This window comes from Drosophila suzukii, chromosome 3 (assembly GCF_043229965.1).
Source record: "Drosophila suzukii chromosome 3, CBGP_Dsuzu_IsoJpt1.0, whole genome shotgun sequence".
Lineage (NCBI taxonomy): Eukaryota > Metazoa > Arthropoda > Insecta > Diptera > Drosophilidae > Drosophila > Drosophila suzukii.
The window spans coordinates 36325709-36344586 of record NC_092082.1 but is presented as its reverse complement, the minus strand read 5'-3'; the positions used below and the strand labels follow the sequence as shown (position 1 = coordinate 36344586).

At 38.6% G+C, this 18878-nt stretch overlaps 1 long non-coding RNA gene across 3 annotated transcripts; it reads right to left on the bottom strand.

The window, feature by feature from the left end:
* Positions 1-14413: 14413 nt before the first annotated feature.
* On the bottom strand, positions 14414-17931 carry LOC139353013 (uncharacterized). Of its 3 annotated transcripts, none has more exons than XR_011604094.1 (4): positions 17530-17931; positions 15537-17440; positions 14816-14999; positions 14414-14654 (listed from the first exon to the last, which is right to left on the bottom strand). It is a non-coding gene; the product is annotated as an uncharacterized lncRNA (long non-coding RNA). The 3 variants fall into 3 exon arrangements; XR_011604095.1 differs by having other exon boundaries at positions 14421-14654; positions 14849-14999; positions 15591-17440; positions 17530-17929; XR_011604093.1 differs by having other exon boundaries at positions 14427-14654; positions 14849-14999; positions 17530-17925.
* Positions 17932-18878: the final 947 nt, after the last annotated feature.

Below are 18878 nucleotides of genomic sequence, written 5' to 3'. Positions count from 1 at the left end.
TCGCCTGATCCACTTTCTACACTTTCACTTCGGCTGGACCTGAAGCTGATAGCTTTCGTTCTCAAGCGTATAAATCGTATCCTCTTAATTTAGATAGGTTTAAAACTAGTTTACTTTAGGAAATGTATAAGATACGCCTTGAATATTGAGATTGCGCCCCTAATAATCATTGATAACAACAATGCAAAATGAGGAAGTTTGTTCCATAGCTAGTGCCATGATAAAAACTATAAGTAGTTATAAAATTGGTCTAAAAATCGATCACTTAAATGCACAAAGTTTGCTAAAGAAGATTGATGAGTTTAGATTCCTTTTCACTCAGTCTAATGTCGATGTGATATGTGTGCCTGAGACGTGGTTTGTAAATGATCTATGTGATTCGTCTATTATTTGTGAAGGCTTTAATGTTTATCGGTCCGATCGTACTGGTCATGCAGGAGGTGTTGCTATATACGTGAATGTGAAGCTGAAATGTAAAGTGGTACTTAAACAGCCAAGTGACAGTACTATCGAATACATTCTATTAGAACTTCCCAATAAATCCCATGGAAGAACCCTTCTAGGTTGCATATATAGACCGAATCGGACATTTCAGACATTTCGTTGGAGTACACTGACATCATATTGGCAGGTGATTTTAACAGCAACCTATTGTCAGAAAGCCATCTCGTAGATAACTTTAAGTCTTTAGGTTTGTTTTCCGTAAACGAAACGATTCCCACGCACTATAGCAGCCACTACGATACATTACTTGACTTATTTCTTATCAATGACAGGTTTCTGTACCAGCCTTCTCCAGACATGACCTAATATTTTTAACATACGACTTGACCTTTGACAGCAAAATCAATTCTTTTACGTATAGAGATTACAAAAATATAAACTATAACGAATTAAAAACGGAATTTTTGTGTTGTGACTGGTCATGTATTTACCATCTTCGTCAAGTAGATTGTCAATTAGAGGTTTTAACCAACAATGTCCAGTATTTGTTCAACAAGTTTGTGCCCCTAAGGACCAAGGTGATTAAGCCAATGCAAAATCCATGGTTCAGTAGTGAAATTAAAAACCTAACCCGTCAGCGAGATGTAGCTTACCTCCGGTGGAAGCGATACAAAACTAATGAATTTCAAAAACAATACAAAGAGGCCAGGGTAAAAGTAAACAAAAAGATAAAATCAGCAAAGAAAGAGCATTATAACATACAATTTAATAACTGTGTTAACTCAAAAAACAGATGGAACAAACTAAAACGGTTAGGTATTGGAAAGTGTAAGCAACAGACAGAGTCTGAGGTGGATGTCGAATTAATAAACAAAAAGTTTTTGGAAATAGATGTACCTGAAGCAACATGCAATCCGTACCTGAATACTCAACCCCTCTGTGATAATAGTTTTAGCTTTATATGTATAAACCAAAGTGATGTCCTAGCTAGTATTCTGCATGTCAAGTCTGATGGTGTTGGTCTCGATAATATGAGTCCAAAATTTGTTAAGCTTTTTCTCCCCTTAATGTTGCCCCATGTTACATATATTTTTAACACGGCTATTACAACGTCTTCATTTCCGTTAATATGGAAAAACGCCAACATTTTCCCAATTTTTAAGCCAAACAATGACTATAGACCTATTTCAATATTACCTTTTCTATCAAAAGTCTTTGAATACCTTATGTCCTCACAGATTCAACTATACTTAGCTAATAATTCTCTACTTGACGAAAAACAATCAGGATTCCGTAAGAAAAGGAGTTGTATTACTGCAATCACTAATATTGTAGAGGATATAAGACAAGAACTGGACAGTAACTGCGTAACGTTTTGGACGCTCCTTGACCACAGCAAGGCTTTTGATTCTGTGAATCATAACATTCTCTGTACTAAGCTTAGGAATATGTTTAATTTCTCAACTAATGCGACGAAGCTTATCAGGTCGTACTTAACGAATAGGTTTCAAGCAGTCGTCTCTGGAACGCAAGTTTCTTCTCTCCGGAACTTATCCAGGGGAGTGCCACAGGGATCTGTGCTAGGCCCTTTATTGTTTTCTATATATGTCAATGATCTCCCTAGTATCCTGTCTGAGTGTGAAGTACATTTATATGCTGATGATGTCCAAATATATGTTAGTAGACCCGTAACTGAAATACATGACTGTGTCCGTATAAGTAATAAAATGTTGTGGCTAATTGAAAAATGGGCAAAGGGTATAAATCCTAAAAAATCGAAGTGCTTGGTAATTGGTGAAAAGCAACTTTCAACACTTTGACTCCAAAAATTATATATAAACCATACGCCGATAAGCTATGATGTGAATGCAGTTAATCTAGGGATAACATTTAACAATACTTTATCATGGAGCAACCATATAAAATTGTGATGAGCGGGATTTCCGTACATTAACTGAAGCTTTTAATTCAATTGTCCGTTATGTGTTTAACTTAAGACGTTTTGACCATGTATCAGAACTGACATATAAAATACTTGACCTTAACTTGACCTCCTGGATCGATCTCAGAATTTTAATCTTCTTTCACAAAATAGTGACGAGTGGAGAACCAAAATATCTTTTCAATAAACTTACCCCAGCCACATCTGTAAGAACCAAAAATTACATATGCCCTCGAGTACAAACACTGTATTCGAGAAGGCAATTTTTCATAAATGGTATCCGGCTATGGAACAATCTACCGCACCAATACACAACAATTAGGAGAGCAACTCAATTTTACAATAAAGTAAAAGATCTTTTAAAATACCACTGCACATAAGTATAAAAATTAAATGAAATGAAATAAAAAAAAAATAAAAAAAAATATATATATATATATGCATATTTTAAAAACAATAATAACAGTAACTAAGAAACTACAAAAATTTGATGTTAGTCATTAATATTAATTAGGAGAGCGAGAGAAATTGTTTTAATAACTTAAAAATAATAATAACATAAAATATCAACTCAATGTGACTAGCGCGATAATTATAAGTGTATAAATAAGTAAATAAAAAACAAGGAAGAACGCTATAGTCGAGTACCTCGACTATCAGATACCCGTTACTTAAAGGAAAATGGAGATATGCAGAGTGGGCGTGGCAAATTTATTTTTGGATCAATCGATAGGTATTGACGACACCAATACATTTCAGTTAAAATTTTTTATCTAGCATGCAAATTGTGGGCGTCACAGGTTTTCGCGGCTTGTGGGCGTTTAAGTGGGCGTGGCAAACTTTTTTTTAGGTCAATCGATATGTATTGATGAGAACAATACATTTCAGTTAAAATTTTCTATCTGGCATCAAAACTGTAGGAGTTACAGTTTCGGGCGGCTTGTGGGCGTTAGAGTGGGCACTGTACTGAAACAAACTTGCGCTGCGCAGGAATCTCAGGAATCTGCGTGCCTAATCCCAGTATTGTAACTCTCATAGTTTCCGAGATCTCAGCGTTCATACGGACAGACGGACAGACGGACATGGCTAGACCGACTCGGCTAGTGATCCTGATCAAGAATATATATACTTTATGGGGTCGGAAACGCTTCCTTCTGCCTGTTACATACTTTCCGACGAATCTAGTATACCCTTTTACTCTACGAGTAACGGGTATAAAAATAAGTAATGCAATTGAACATGGAACAATTCGTAATTCAAAATATCCTTTTAGTTCACCCGTTTGGATGGTTGAAAAGAAAGCAGGTGCGACAGGTAAACACAAATTCAGAAGTAAAATGCAGAAGTAATCGACAAAATTAAGGTCCCAATTATCTCGGACCCCATATAAACTTATCCTCATGTTGAAAAGCCATTTTCTTAAACAACAGATGCAACATAGCTACGGGAGCAGTCCTATCACAACATCATAATACAATTTGGAGGGCGGCGGCGTTGAGTTGCGGTGGCGGCTGGGCGATGCGGCTGGCTTCGTGGCTGCGTAATGCTGCCGGGGCCGGCTGAATGGGAGAAAGCACTCTATACCCAAAGAAAATAATATTATTACAATACAAATAAGAAATATCGTTTAAATCGGACGTCTTCTCCTTGGTCTCGACGATCACCATGGCAGTTGGGAGGACGTTCACGCTGTTCCGCTGGAGAACTGCCGCGAGCGACGGAGCTGGTGTCGAGAAGCGCGGTGGAGGGGCAAGCGTTTGGCGAGTTGACGGATCTTGCCGGCGCGAACGCTGCGGAGAAGCGGGCTGTTGCTGGGAGCCGGACTTTTTCTGGGAAACGTGTTCGTCAATGTGGAGCAGCGTATGATGGTTGCACGTATGACTGTTCAGGTTTCTCTACGGCAGCCCCCAGTGGAGTGCTCTTGTGTGAGGCAGTTTGCGCAGTACTTGTTGTTAAAGACTGCCCGCAATGGCTTCTTTGCGCTCAGCTTTAGGAACCTCTGACACTTCCGAAGAGGTTGAATTCTTCTCATCGGTAGGATTGAGTATCTTTAGTACGTCTGCTATCCAATGCCTAAGCGCTACATGGACGGGAGCCATTTCCCTGGTGAGAGTGTGGATTATGAAAAAGATAAACAAACAGGGCTGATTACGGCTGATGTGGATAATGGTTACGGGCTAAGGACTATAGGAGGCACGGCTCGTTACTAGGGAGTTTTGGAAGGCTCTCCTGGAAAAAGAACAACCTTGGTCACTGGATGTTTGAAAATGCTGCCTGCGGTACAAATGTCGACTACGCGGACATTGCTGTTGGCTTCCGGAAAAACGGAGTCTATTCTCCCGAGTCGTCAATCATTTGAGGGCAAATTGTCGTCCTTAATGACGACCATGTCGCCGGCGCGCAATTTTTCTGTGGGAACTTGCCACTTTTTGCGCTTCTGGAGCTTTTTATGGTACTCATTCTTCCATTGAGCACGGAATTGATGATGGAGAGCCTTTGAGTGCTGCCACCGCTTCAGAATGGATTTGGATTCTCCCTTGACATTGGGTTCCAATATGGACAGAAGAGGTCCGCCGACAAGACAAGTGACCTGGTGTCTACGTTAGCGGATCGGTAGGATCCTCTGACATGGAAGATAGCAGTCTGGAGTTTAGATAAGCCTCGATTTTTGCTAGAAGGGTCGAAAGCTCTTCAAAAGTATGCTTTTGCATATCTGTGGATTTGTAAAATAAAGTCTTGAAGCTCTTGACACCACCTTCCCAAAGGCCTCCCATATGGAATAAATTGCCAGTTGAGCTGCTGATGACTATACGCATCAGTCACAGACTCTTTAACGGCTTGCAGAAAGTCTCGGGAAAGCAAGGTGGAAGCGCCGACCAAGGTTTTTCCATTGTCATATCCCTGATGATGAGACAAGCTCTTTCGGTGTCAGTTTTTATATCAAAAAAGCCGGCGTAGTTTATTCCTGTGTACATGAACGAACGGGTAAAAGACACTTGCTCTTTGGAAAACTTCCCATCATCTGGACATGCCATCCCTTTTTTGTGGATATCGCACACCTTGCAGGAGTTAATCACTGCCTTCACCAAGTTCTTTATTCTCGGAACCCAGTATGTGGACCGGGTGAGACGTACCACTAATTGGTTACCACCATGTAATGTAATGAGATGCGTAAATTTTATGAGAAACCGCGAGAGTAAACATTCTTACGGTAGGATTATAAGAGGTCGTTGATCATAACGCAAGCTTTCGGAGGCCGTTATGCGGCCGCATGCCCTGATTAGCCCTTTCTGGTCTAGAAAGGGATTCAGGAAGAGGCTTTGACGGAACGCTTTTCGACTTCGGTCACCCGCAAGTCTGTGCCTTGGCTAGACCATTGATTGCGTGGTCGTTGCAGCCAAATGGGAACATGTTACCAAAACGGGTTATCCACATGCTCCTGAACTAGCCAAATCAGTTGAATTGTATTCGGACTGAACGTGCGACCAATTGGTTGCCCCTGGAGACTCGGTGATCGACGAAAGGAAACCTGTCTCGGAGTTCTGACCTGGTCTAGAATAGAAAAGCTCTGGAGAAAGCTGTTCAACCTTTTGCATAGTCGCTTTGGATATGAGCTCAATGGATCTAGAGCACTTTGTAGCTCGAGAACAATAAGCTGAGCGCCCTCTGCGGAGTCAACTCCCGAATGGACATCGTCTATAATTTAATATATTTAAATAAATAAATAATATGAAAAATAATATTAAAACAATAAATTCTGAACTTAAAAGTATTGAAAGTAAATGTTTTCGATTAGAAACAAAACAATATAACCCTAAAATAAATAAAATTAAATTATCGTTGCTCGCTCTTGGATGGCTGAGCTGAACGTCAGATGCCAGCTGTTGCAGGACTCGAATCGCGAATGGCGTGCAATTGACTCCAAAATTTTTATTGTGCCCCTCGCTGCGGAATAAGATGCGTTGGAACGGGGTATGCTTCGGATCTACCCATATCTGTCGATACATTTTCTCGATATTGGCACTGTAGACGAATCAAAAATACCGCCACTTCAGTATCTGGATGGTTAGATCGGACTGTAAGATAGGGCCAGCATGATGGACATCATTTAAAGTGACCCCATTATCTGAAGGGCTGGAGTCATTTCCGGCTTGAGCATGGCATGATGCAGAAGGTAATAACTGGCAAAATTATGGGTAGGAAGGACTTCTCTAATGTGGTTGAGATCGAGATACTCTTGGATCACGGATTCACATTTGGTTTTCAGCTGACTGCCCCTTTTTAGGCGTTGCTCGGTGCTCAGGAACTGAGAAAACGCGCAAGATCTGGAGTGACCTAGGGCGGATTTCACGTTTTCAGGAGCACGAAACGGGAGGCTCACTATATATCTGCCGCTATCGTCTCTCGCGGTAGTCCGGAAACCATTTTCCTCACAAGTCACATCGGATGGTTTTGCCACTTATACTGGCAGTTCCTCCACCTCCCATAATTCTGTAGGCATTTTTTCCAGTGATGTTTCATACGCGTCGGAAACTCTCGTGGACAAGGTGGAAATCTGATTTTGCCTTGGAGCAGGCACAGGTCCTGTTTGGACTCACCCGAAAATGATCTCTTGACCATGGAGGGAGCCACAAATGTTCGACCGGGTGCCGCCTAGCAGTATGGATGGAGTTCGGGAAGATCCCATAGAAACTGTTGCTATATCGGACAAGATGGGAGGCTCCCAGCTAATTGCGGAAGAATATAGGCAGTCGTGTTTATTTGAAAGCTAGTTCGGAGAACGGATGCTAAACTGACAGAGCTTTTTGGATTCAGCTGATACTGTCTGGTTTAAGCCTGATACTTAGGCTTGTATTACCTGGTGAGACAACTTATTTAATTTGAACAGCGCTCAGAAATCAAAGTTGCCTCACCCCAGGTGACAGATGTCAATTATAGCGGTGCCCAGTAAGACAGATATACCTCGTCACAAAGTAATTTTCGACTGTGGAGTCCGTGAACCCGGTAGCGATGGCAACGGGTGTATTTTGAAGGCGCTGGGGAGGAGGCCGCGGCACGTCAAGCAACTGTGAGTGCTTTCGCAATCACGCAGCTAATGTCCTCGTGCGAAGCAGTTCAGACACAGCTGCTTTCTCTTTATATATGACCACCGCTCGTCGACCGTCATCTGGAGAAATCGTACACATGTGCGGACAGGATAGTTTTCCTTCTTACAAATGTCACATCCTGAGGGCTTGTGTGCTACCCATTTCTCGACTTTGTTCTTCGAGACGCTGCATTGGAGGCAAATGCTTTCAGCTGAGATTGAAAAAAAAAAAATTCAAATTAGCAAGACTGCACATAGCATTATTTTTAATCCAAATATCGGACAAAAGACCAATGTCAACATTGTTATTGACTAAAAAAAGTTAGAGAAGCTGTTTGTTATTATTGGCTGTCAGAATTTGAATATTATACTGCAAAATTTTCATAAAAACAAGAAATAAATAAAAAACAAAAAAAAATAAATGTAAACATATGTGAATATATACTAAATAGTATTAAGTGTGAATATAATGTTTTGCATTGTATTGTAATGTGTACTTTCTGTTGTAAACATATGTGAATATATACTAATGTAAACATATGTGAATATATACTAAATAGTATTAAGTGTGAACAAAATTTATTTTTAGCATTATATTTTAGTGTGTACTTTGTATAATGTAACTTTATATTAAGCATCGATAAGATAACAGATATCGATTCCATGGTGAACTCGATTGTCGAGATAAATAGGCCACTTGTAATTGAAGAAGAAGAGAGAACACGCGGAACGTTAAAAGAGAAGAAATAAAATCATTAAATTAAAAAGCATCATTCACATAAAAAGTAAACATAAGAAAAAAAGCTTCTAAAAACAAAGAGACAAAAATATAAATAATAAATGAAAAACATGTACGCCATTTTTGCACATAAATTTCGGAATTTGTTTTGGCAATACGTGTTCTTAGATCTTCTACATATGTACTAGCATCAGCTATTTTCTAATAAAAACGAAGAAATTTTGAGAGAAAATTGAATTTAAACTGTTTTTGGCGGTTTCTAAGGCTGTGTAAAAGAAATGAAAGAAGAAATTAAAAAATGAAAGATTGTGAAGAAGGAGTAGTGTGTTTTTCACTAAGAGAATAACTGTTATCCTTAATTGGCCGCGGCACGTCAAGCAACTGCGAGTGCTTTCGCAATCACGCAGCTAATGTCCTCGTGCGAAGCAGTTCAGACACAGCTGCTTTCTCTTTATATATGACCACCGCTCGTCGACCGTCATCTGGAGAAATCGTGCACATGTGCGGACAGGATAGTTTTCCTTCTTACAAATGTCACATCCTGTGGGCTTGTGTGCTACCCATTTCTCGACTTTATTCTTCGAGACGCTACACTGGAGGCGGATGCTTTCAGCTGAGATTGAAAAAAAAAAAATTAAAATTAGCAAGACCGCACATAGCATTATTTTTAATCCAAATTTCGGACAAAAGAGCAATGTCAACATTGTTATTGACTAAAAAAAGTTAGAGAAGCTGTTTGTTATTATTGGCTTTCAGACTTTGAATATTATACTGAAAAATTTTCATGAAAACAAGAAATAAATAAAAAGACAAAAAAACAAAAATATGTAAACATATGTGAATATATACTCAATAGTATTAAGTGTGAACATAATGTTATGCATTGTATTTTAGTGCGTACTTTCTGTTGTAAGCATATGTGAATATATACTAATGTAAACATATGTCAATATATACCAAACAGTATTAAGTGTGAACATAATTAGGGTATTCAATTGCGTTGCAATCGTTTGAAAAGTGTATAAGTGTAAGCAGTTCCAACAACAACATCCATACAAAATAGTTTTCAAGGCCTACAACACCCCAGCCTATGTATACAAATCTGTTGTACTTGTGTAGAAATAGGGGGTTAATAATGGGTAGGAATTTTATCTAAAATACTAAAAATATACTGAAAAGTTGGGTTTTAATGACAGAAAATATCATAGCCTTCTTTTCACAAAAATTTAAAAGTTGGCGTTATTTTGTACGTCAATTTCCTGCAACGATATTTTAAAATAGGGGGCGTCTCGTCTGGCAAACTTACAAAGTTTACACTTTTGCAACGCAATTGAATACCCTAATGGTTTTGCATTGTATTGTAATGTGTACTTTCTGTTGTAAACATATGTGAATATATACTAATGTAAACATATGTGAATATATACTAAATAGTATTAAGTGTGAACAAAATTTATATTTAGCCTTATATTTTAGTGTGTACTTTCTATAATGTAACTTTATGTTAAGCATCGATAAGATAACAGATATCGATTCCATGGTGAACTCGATTGTCGAGATATATAGGCCACTTGTAATTGAAGAAGAAGAGAGAACACGCGGAACTTTAAAAGAGAAGAAATAAAATCATTAAATTAAATAGCATCATTCACATAAAAAGTAAACATAAGAAAAAAAAGCTTCTAAAAACAAAGAGACAAAAATATAAATAATAAATGAAAAAAATGAACGCCATTTTTGCACATCAATTTCAGAATTTGTTTTGGCAATACGTGTTCTTAGATCTTCTAAAAATGTACTAGCATCAGCAATTTTCTAATAAAAACGAAGAAATTTGAGAGAAAATTGAATTTAAACTGTTTTTGGCGGTTTCTAAGGCTGTGTAAAAGAAATGGGTTGGGAGGGAGAAAGGCTTTGTTGTTGCTGAGAAAAAATGAAAGATTGTGAAGAAGGAGTAATGAGTTTTTCACTAAGAGAATAACTGTTATCCTTAATTAGCCGCGGCACGTCAAGCAACTGTGAGTGCTTTCGCAATCACGCAGCTAATGTCCTCGTGCGAAGCAGTTCAGACACAGCTGCTTTCTCTTTATATATGACCACCGCTCGTCGACCGTCATCTGGAGAAATCGTGCACATGTGCGGACAGGATAGTTTTCCTTCTTACAAATGTCACATCCTGTGGGCTTGTGTGCTACCCATTTCTCGACTTTATTCTTCGAGACGCTGCACTGGAGGCGGATGCTTTCAGCTAAGATTGACTCGAACCTGACGGTCAAACGTCATCTATGGCTTCTAAGGTCCGGCGACGCTCGGTAAGGAATGCGTTCAGCTCCTGCCACATCGGAATCTCGGCCTTGTTGTGCAGGGACTGTTCACGCAATGAAAGAGTGAGCTTAGACAGTTTGGAAGAGCACATGTACACCAAGAGGCAATCCCAATTTTCGGTTTGAATTCCGGGCATTTCTAACGCCGTGAGGCAACCCTGTATGGTGCTTTGAAGTTCACGGATAGCTGACCCAGATTTCTGATTAACGCACTACAATTTAAAAAGTATTTAATTAGCTATTTACTAAGAATCGCTGGTTCTTGAAACGTTCAGTCACTACAATTTAAAAAGTATTTAATTAGCTATTTACTAAGAATCGCTGGTTCTTGAAACGTTCAGTTAGGTTAGCCCAGGCTGAGCGAGGGCCATCGTTGGTAAGGGGAGATCGAAACTATGTTGCGTGCATCGCCACTTGTTTTTTCATTCAGGTAAAATAGTTTTTGGACTGGCGTCAGCCTTGGATTATTTATATAAATGGCCGTAAACAGATCCCTAAAGGTCGGCCAACGCAGGTAATCTCCGGCGAACACCTCGGTATCGCACGGAGGCAGCCGAAAGCCAGAGGAAATGTAGGTCTGGGTAGAAACATATCTGCGATATGAGCACCACATCTTTCGTAAACGGAATAGCAATATCTGTATTAGGGCACGTATTTATTCGCGGCGAATGTTAAGCACCGAAAGAGTAGGAGGCACCGGCGAATTAGTTTTTGCCCTAGATAACGGTGGAACGAGGTGTCAACAAGAAAAAAAGGTCGTGGATCGGAACAAATAGAAATGGGAGCACTGACCGAACATTAAATACACACATACATACTCTGCAGTACCATTCAGCACTTATTGAGCACTCAATCACTGCAAAAAGTTTATCACTGAGCGCTCAATGAGCGCACAATTTGTATGAAAATGAGTGCTTAAGTTAACAAAGGCATGTCCTACGGTTCATCAGTGCTCAACAACTAGCATGCATTGAGCGCTTTTTTGACCGCATTTTTGAGCAGCAGCACGTTCAGAACACGTTTAGCGCTTGATTAAGCAGCAGAAAAAGCGCACGTTCTGCACATTTTCAGCGCTTGTGTTTATATATGTGCATTTTCACGGGTCGCGAACGTACGTTTGTACGCACTTAGTGCAAATAAAAAAAGAAAATAAACGCTTTCGAAATTTTGTTTTTACTATTCGATAGCATTTTGTTAGCTCTTTGCTTAGTGTAAATTGTGGAGTTCATTGAGCTATCATTTTCATAATATTGCCAAAAAACATGCGGTCGCGAACGTACGCAAAGTGGAAGTCGATTGGGCTTAATCTAGTAAAACGCAAAAATCTGCTTTAACTTTACTTTTAATATGGATTCATGTAGCTTAATTTTTTTATTGAATTAAGTACCGGTCGCGAACGTAAAAGTATTTCCTATTTAAAAGTTGCTAAAAATGAAAAATAGTATTTGTTCTTAGGTTTCAGGGAAATTTCTTCTTGCTATGGTTCCACAGTATTATGAAAACATGGCCATTTATTTACGACAATACGCAAAAAACAAGATGATTATGAAGATTTTTTTGTTTCGGTCCTGGTTGACCATTTGACGGATATGCCCATACTCGTAGATATAGATTCCAATGGTTTCAACTTAAGTGCCGCAGTTTATTATTTTATATTTAATATTTTTTTTAATATACATTCCTACACCCCCATAACCATCATTACGGGGCTTAAATACGAAATTAAAATTAGCAAGACTGTACATAGCATTATTTTTAATCCAAATTTCGGACAAAAGAGCAATGTCAACATTGTTATTGACTAAAAAAAGTTAGAGAAGCTGTTTGTTATTATTGGCTGTCAGACTTTGAATATTATACTGAAAAATTTTCATGAAAACAAGAAATAAATAAAAAAACAAAAAAAAAATGTAAACATATGTGAATATATAATAAATAGTATTATGTGTGAACATAATGTTATATTTTGCATTATATTTCTATAATGTAACTTTATATTAAGCATCGATAAGATAACAGATATCGATTCCATGGTGAACTCGATTGTCGAGATAAATAGGCCACTTGTAATTGAAGAAGAAGAGAGAACACGCGGAACGTTAAAAGAGAAGAAATAAAATCATTAAATTAAAAAGCATCATTCACATAAAAAGTAAACATAAGAAAAAAAGATTCTAAAAACAAAGAGACAAAAATATAAATAATAAATGAAAAACATGTACGCCATTTTTGCACATCAATTTCGGAATTTGTTTTGGCAATACGTGTTCTTAGATCTTCTAAAAATGTACTAGCATCAGCAATTTTCTAACAAAAACGAAGAAATTTGAGAGAAAATTAAACTGTTTTTGGCGGTTTCTAAGGCTGTGTAAAAGAAATGGGTTGGGTGGGAGAAAGGCTTTGTTGTTGCTGTGAAAAAATTAAGGATTGTGAAGAAGGAGTAATGTGTTTTTCACTAAGAGAATAACTGTTATCCTTAATTGGCCGCGGCACGTCAAGCAGCTGTGAGTGCTTTCGCAATCACGCAGCTAATGTCCTCGTGCGAAGCAGTTCAGACACAGCTGCTTTCTCTTTATATATCACCACCGCTCGTCGACCGTCATCTGGAGAAATCGTGCACATGTGCGGACAGGATATTTTTCCTTCTTACAAATGTCACATCCTGTGGGCTTGTGTGCTACTCATTTCTCGACTTTATTCTTCGAGACGCTGCACTGGAGGCGGATGCTTTCAGCTGAGATTGACTCGAACCTGACGGTCGAACGTCATCTATGGCTTCTAAGGTCCGGCGACGCTCGGTAAGGAATGCGTTCAGCTCCTGCCACATCGGAATCTCGGCCTTGTTGTGCAGGGACTGTTCCCGCAATGAAAGAGTGAGCTTAGACAGTTTGGAAGAGCACATGTACACCAAGAGGCAATCCCAACTTTCGGTTTGAATTCCGGGCATTTCTAACGCCGTGAGGCAACCCTGGATGGTGCTTTGAAGTTCACGGATAGCTGACCCAGATTTCTGATTAACGCACTACAATTTAAAAAGTATTTAATTAGTTATTTACTAAGAATCGCTGGTTCTTGAAACGTTCAGTCACTACAATTTAAAAAGTATTTAATTAGCTATTTACTAAGAATCGCTGGTTCTTGAAACGTTCAGTTAGGTTAGCCCAGGCTGAGCGAGGGCCATCGTTGGTAAGGGGAGATCGAAACTATGTTGCGTGCATCGCCACTTGTTTTTTCATTCAGGTAAAATAGTTTTTCGACTGGCGTCAGCCTTGGATTATTTATATAAATGGCCGTAAACAGATCCCTAAAGGTCGGCCAACGCAGGTAATCTCCGGCGAAAACCTCGGTATCGCACGGAGGCAGCCGAAAGCCAGAGGAAATGTAGGTCTGGGTAGAAACATATCTGCGATATGAGCACCACATCTTTCGTAAACGGAATAGCAATATCTGTATTAAAGCCCGTATTTATTCGCGGCGAATGTTAAGCACCGAAAGAGTAGGAGGCACCGGCGAAGGAGTTTTTGCCCTAGATAACGGTGGAACGAGGTGTCAACAAGAAAAAAAGGTCGTGGATCGGAAGAAATAGAAATGGGAGCACTGACCGAACATTAAATACACACATACATACTCTGCAGTACCATTCAGCACTTATTGAGCACTCAATCACTGCAAAAAGCTCATCACTGAGCGCTCAATGAGCGCACAATTTGTATGGAACTAAGTGCTTAAATTAACATAGGCATGTCCTAGGGTTCATCAGTGCTCATAAAATAGCACGCATTGAGCTCTTTTTTGAGCTCCCTTTTGAGCGCTTTTTTGAGCAGCAGAAAAAGCGCACATTCAGCACACGTTGAGCGCTCATTCAAGCGCTCATTCATTCAGCACACGTTGAGCGCTTAGCAGCAAATAAAATTTCAGTTGTAATTTTTATTTTTATTTGTTTATTTTAAAATTTGAGCTCGGGGGTTTCCGGTGTTATCGGGGTCGCTGGCACCTCCTTCTCAGCATCTGGTGCCGGCGTTGCCTTTTTTTTGGTACAACTCAAGTTTTTAACGCACCGCATTGCCTTCTGCAGCGCCTTTTCGGGAGGCTCCGAGGGATCCACCAGGGCGATTGCATCTAGTATTAGAAAAAAATTAGTTTTAAAAATAAAACAAGACGAGAATAAAAACGAGTGACCGAAAGTAATCGTTATTTGTAAGATTTATTTATAATAAAAAAAATGTTATCTTTGGCATTCTATGTAAAAATCCCAGAAGTCTTTTAAAAATTTAACTTACAAACAATAGTTTTCAGCCTCAACAAAAACTTACTTAATAAGGCACGGGCGAAATTTGGGTAGTCTGAGCCTCTTCTTGTTTTGCCCCCCTCCAAGTTGTGGTACAGAACAAGTTCCTCGGATAATATGCTTAAGATGGAACGACTTAGCCTTCCATTTTTTTATAGATTTGCCAATAGCCTTGTCTAAAAATATAAGAAAATTAAAAAAATATCGAGAAGAAATTTGCAAACTTTTGTTTTCGGTCACTTGATTTATTTTATTTTGTTGTAAAAAATTATTTATGTATTTTTTTTATTATTTATTAAATCATTTATTTATTTTGCAGATGCGGAAAAAATACCACTTTTCCAGGGACGGAAAATTAGAGATGTTTGAGATTTTATTTAAATAGCCATGTTTGTTTACTTACACAAAAATAAAAATTGTGCTTTAATGTTATTAATACAAAAAATCATAAGTTATAAAAACAAACATCTCTTATTTTTGGTCCCTAGGAACTTAGCACTCAATAAGATTTTCAAATTTTTTCACAGATTCATTCATTTGTTTATTTATATGCATCATTTGTTGTTTTTCACGTCAAAAATTAATATTTTTCACAGCTATTTTTTTTCCGCCACGTGTTTTTTTGGGAATCTTGTATTTTCCATTTTTTTAATATACATTAACTTGTTTTTACTCTCACTGATTAAATTAATATTGGTCTGCGACAGACTTACATGGGAATCGTATAGGTATCACTTTTAAACCACTGGTTTATTTTATTTAACTACCTTAATTGCGTGCAATTCTAACTCCGTCACATAAGTAAACCCAAGTGAAAAAGACGAAAAAAGTCGCGTGCCTTCCAGAAAAACAACAAGCAACAACAACAACGGTTCCGCTAATCCGTTGTTGTTCTGTTTTTTTGGCATGTCCCGTTTGGTCTATGCATCTTGCACATAAAAGCAGCGTATTTATAGACATATCCGACTATGCAAATCGGTTTATAAAAATATATTCTTAAAACTTCACATATTATTAAATAATATTAATAAGCCTATACATTTTTTTAAGAAATACAAATATTTTAAAACAGAAACCTATTATTTTAAATGGTTGTTTTATCATTTACGAACAAATGTCGCATTATTCAAAAGGCAAGGGTGCACAAAAGTCTATATATTTTAGTTGCTGGGCCTTAGAGGTGTCAAAACATTGATGTATTGAGACATCGATGTTTTCGATGTTTTTCACCCAAAACATCGATGAAACATCGATGTTTTAAAAAATTAAAATTTTATTTTGGTAATTCTTAAATAGTCGGGCCGGACTAATTAACAAAAATCCATATTTAGAGGGCGATTAATCATGAATTTTGATGTAAAAATTATTTTGGGGACGCGCTTAGTTTAGCCAGGAGAAATTTTTAAAGTTTGCCCAAATTGCACTTAAAAAACCGTTGGCGATCGCCGAAAACCAACAGCGGGCACGCACACAGACACACCACACACATAATTTTACGTTAATGTTAATGTTTTTGCTTTTTTCTTATTGTTTTTATTTTTTGTTTTTGTTGGTTTTGTTTTTAGTAATTTGCAATGATTTAAGTTGCATTTAACATGTGTGTTTTAAATAAACACCAATAACTGTAAGTGTATCTTCACTTATACACAAAATATACATACATTTATGCTTATATGTGACAAGTATATAAATCATTTGAAATTTTCAACTCTTTAATGAATATTATGTAGCCCTGAAAAGGGTCGATTTGGTAAAGAGGAAAACTTTAAAAATTTCTCCTGGTCTCCAAAATAATTTTTACACCAAAATTCTTGATTCATCGCCCCCTAAATACGGATTTTTGTTAATTAGTCGGGTCGTTCCGGCCCGACTATTTAAGAATTACCTAAATTTTTTAAATTATTAAAATAGTGTGCATTTTAATAATTTAAAAAATTTAGGTAATTCTTGTGGTTGTATTAAAAATAGAAAACAAAACATTTATTCACTTGGTGTTTTAGACTGAGAGAGAGATCATTTCGGAGATCATTTCTTATAACTAAATTAAACATTTTTAAGAAAACTATAATTTTTGTTAATAAACATAAGTTTGTCTATTACTAAAAAACAGCAAAAGAAGAACTTTAATATTATAATAGAAAAAATGAAAAAAAATCTGCTCTTTTACGTACCTTTCCTTTGCCTTTTTTCTTAATAGTGACGGCACAGAAACATCGATGGTTGAAAAAAAACATCGATGATTTAGAAAATTTCAAAAACATCGATGCATCGTTGTTTTCATCGATGTTTTGACACCTCTACTGGGCCTCCTTCCCATCACACGCACTTTTCCGTCTGAGATATGGCGAGAGAGGGAGAGCCCAAAATTACTTTTTGTGCGTTCTCTTTGCGGACCCGACTGAGAGCGCGTCGCTTTGCCGCCGTTGCGCTCAGCTCGCCGGCGTCGCTGGCTTCTCTGCCGACGTCGCAGTCGGCTTCGTGATGATTGGGCGCTTAACTCAATTGTGGAACTGCAGGGTATGTGCATTTTCACGGGTCGCGAACGTACGTTTGTACGCACTTAGTGCAAATAAAAAAAGAAAATAAGAATTTAAACTGTTTTTGGCGGTTTCTAAGGCTGTGTAAAAGAAATGAAAGAAGAAATAAAAAAAATGAAAGATTGTGAAGAAGGAGTAATGAGTTTTTCACTAAAAGAATAACTGTTACCTTAATTGGCCGCGGCACGTCAAGCAACTGTGAGTGCTTACGCAATCACGCAGCTAATGTCCTCGTGCGAAGCAGTTCAGACACAGCTGCTTTCTCTTTATATATGACCACCGCTCGTCGACCGTCATCTGGAGAAATCGTGCACATGTGCGGACAGGATAGTTTTCCTTCTTACAAATGTCACATCCTGTGGGCTTGTGTGCTACCCATTTCTCGACTTTATTCTTCGAGACGCTGCACTGGAGGCGGATGCTTTCAGCTGAGATTGACTCGAACCTGACGGTCGAACATCATCTATGGCTTCTAAGGTCCGGCGACGCTCGGTAAGGAATGCGTTCAGCTCCTGCCACATCGGAATCTCGGCCTTGTTGTGCAGGGACTGTTCACGCAATGCAAGAGTGAGCTTAGACAGTTTGGAAGAGCACATGTACACCAAGAGGCAATCCCAATTTTCGGTTGGAATTCCGGGCATTTCTAACGCCGTGAGGCAACCCTGGATGGTGCTTTGAAGTTCACGGATAGATAGATTTCTGATTAACGCACTACAATTTAAAAAGTATTTAATTAGCTATTTACTAAGAATTGCTGGTTCTTGAAACGTTCAGTTAGGTTAGCCCAGGCTGAGCGAGGGCCATCGTTGGTAAGGGGAGATCGAAACTATGTTGCGTGCATCGCCACTTGTTTTTTCATTCAGGTAAAATAGTTTTTCGACTGGCGTCAGCCTTGGATTATTTATATAAATGGCCGTAAGCAGATCCCTAAAGGTCGGCCAACGCAGGTAATCTCCGGCGAAAACCTCGGTATCGCACGGAGGCAGCCGAAAGCCAGAGGAAATGTAGGTCTGGGTAGAAACATATCTGCGATATGAGCACCACATCTTTCGTAAACGGAATAGCAATATCTGTATTAAGGCGCGTATTTATTCGCGGCGAATGTTAAGCACCGAAAGAGTAGGAGGCACCGGCGAAGGAGTTTTTCCCTAGATAACGGTGGAACGAGGTGTCAACAAGAAAAAAAGGTCGTGGATCGGAACAAATAGAAATGGGAGCACTGACCGAACATTAAATACACACATACATACTCTGCAGTACCATTCAGCACTTATTGAGCACTCAATCACTGCAAAAAGTTTATCACTGAGCGCTCAATGAGCGCACAATTTGTGCTTAAGTTAACAAAGGCATGTCCTACGGTTCATCAGTGCTCAACAACTAGCATGCATTGAGCGCTTTTTTGAGCGCATTTTTGAGCAGCACACGTTCAGCACACGTTTAGCGCTTGATTAAGCAGCAGAAAAAGCGCACGTTCTGCACATTTTCAGCGCTTGTTTATATATGTGCATTTCCACG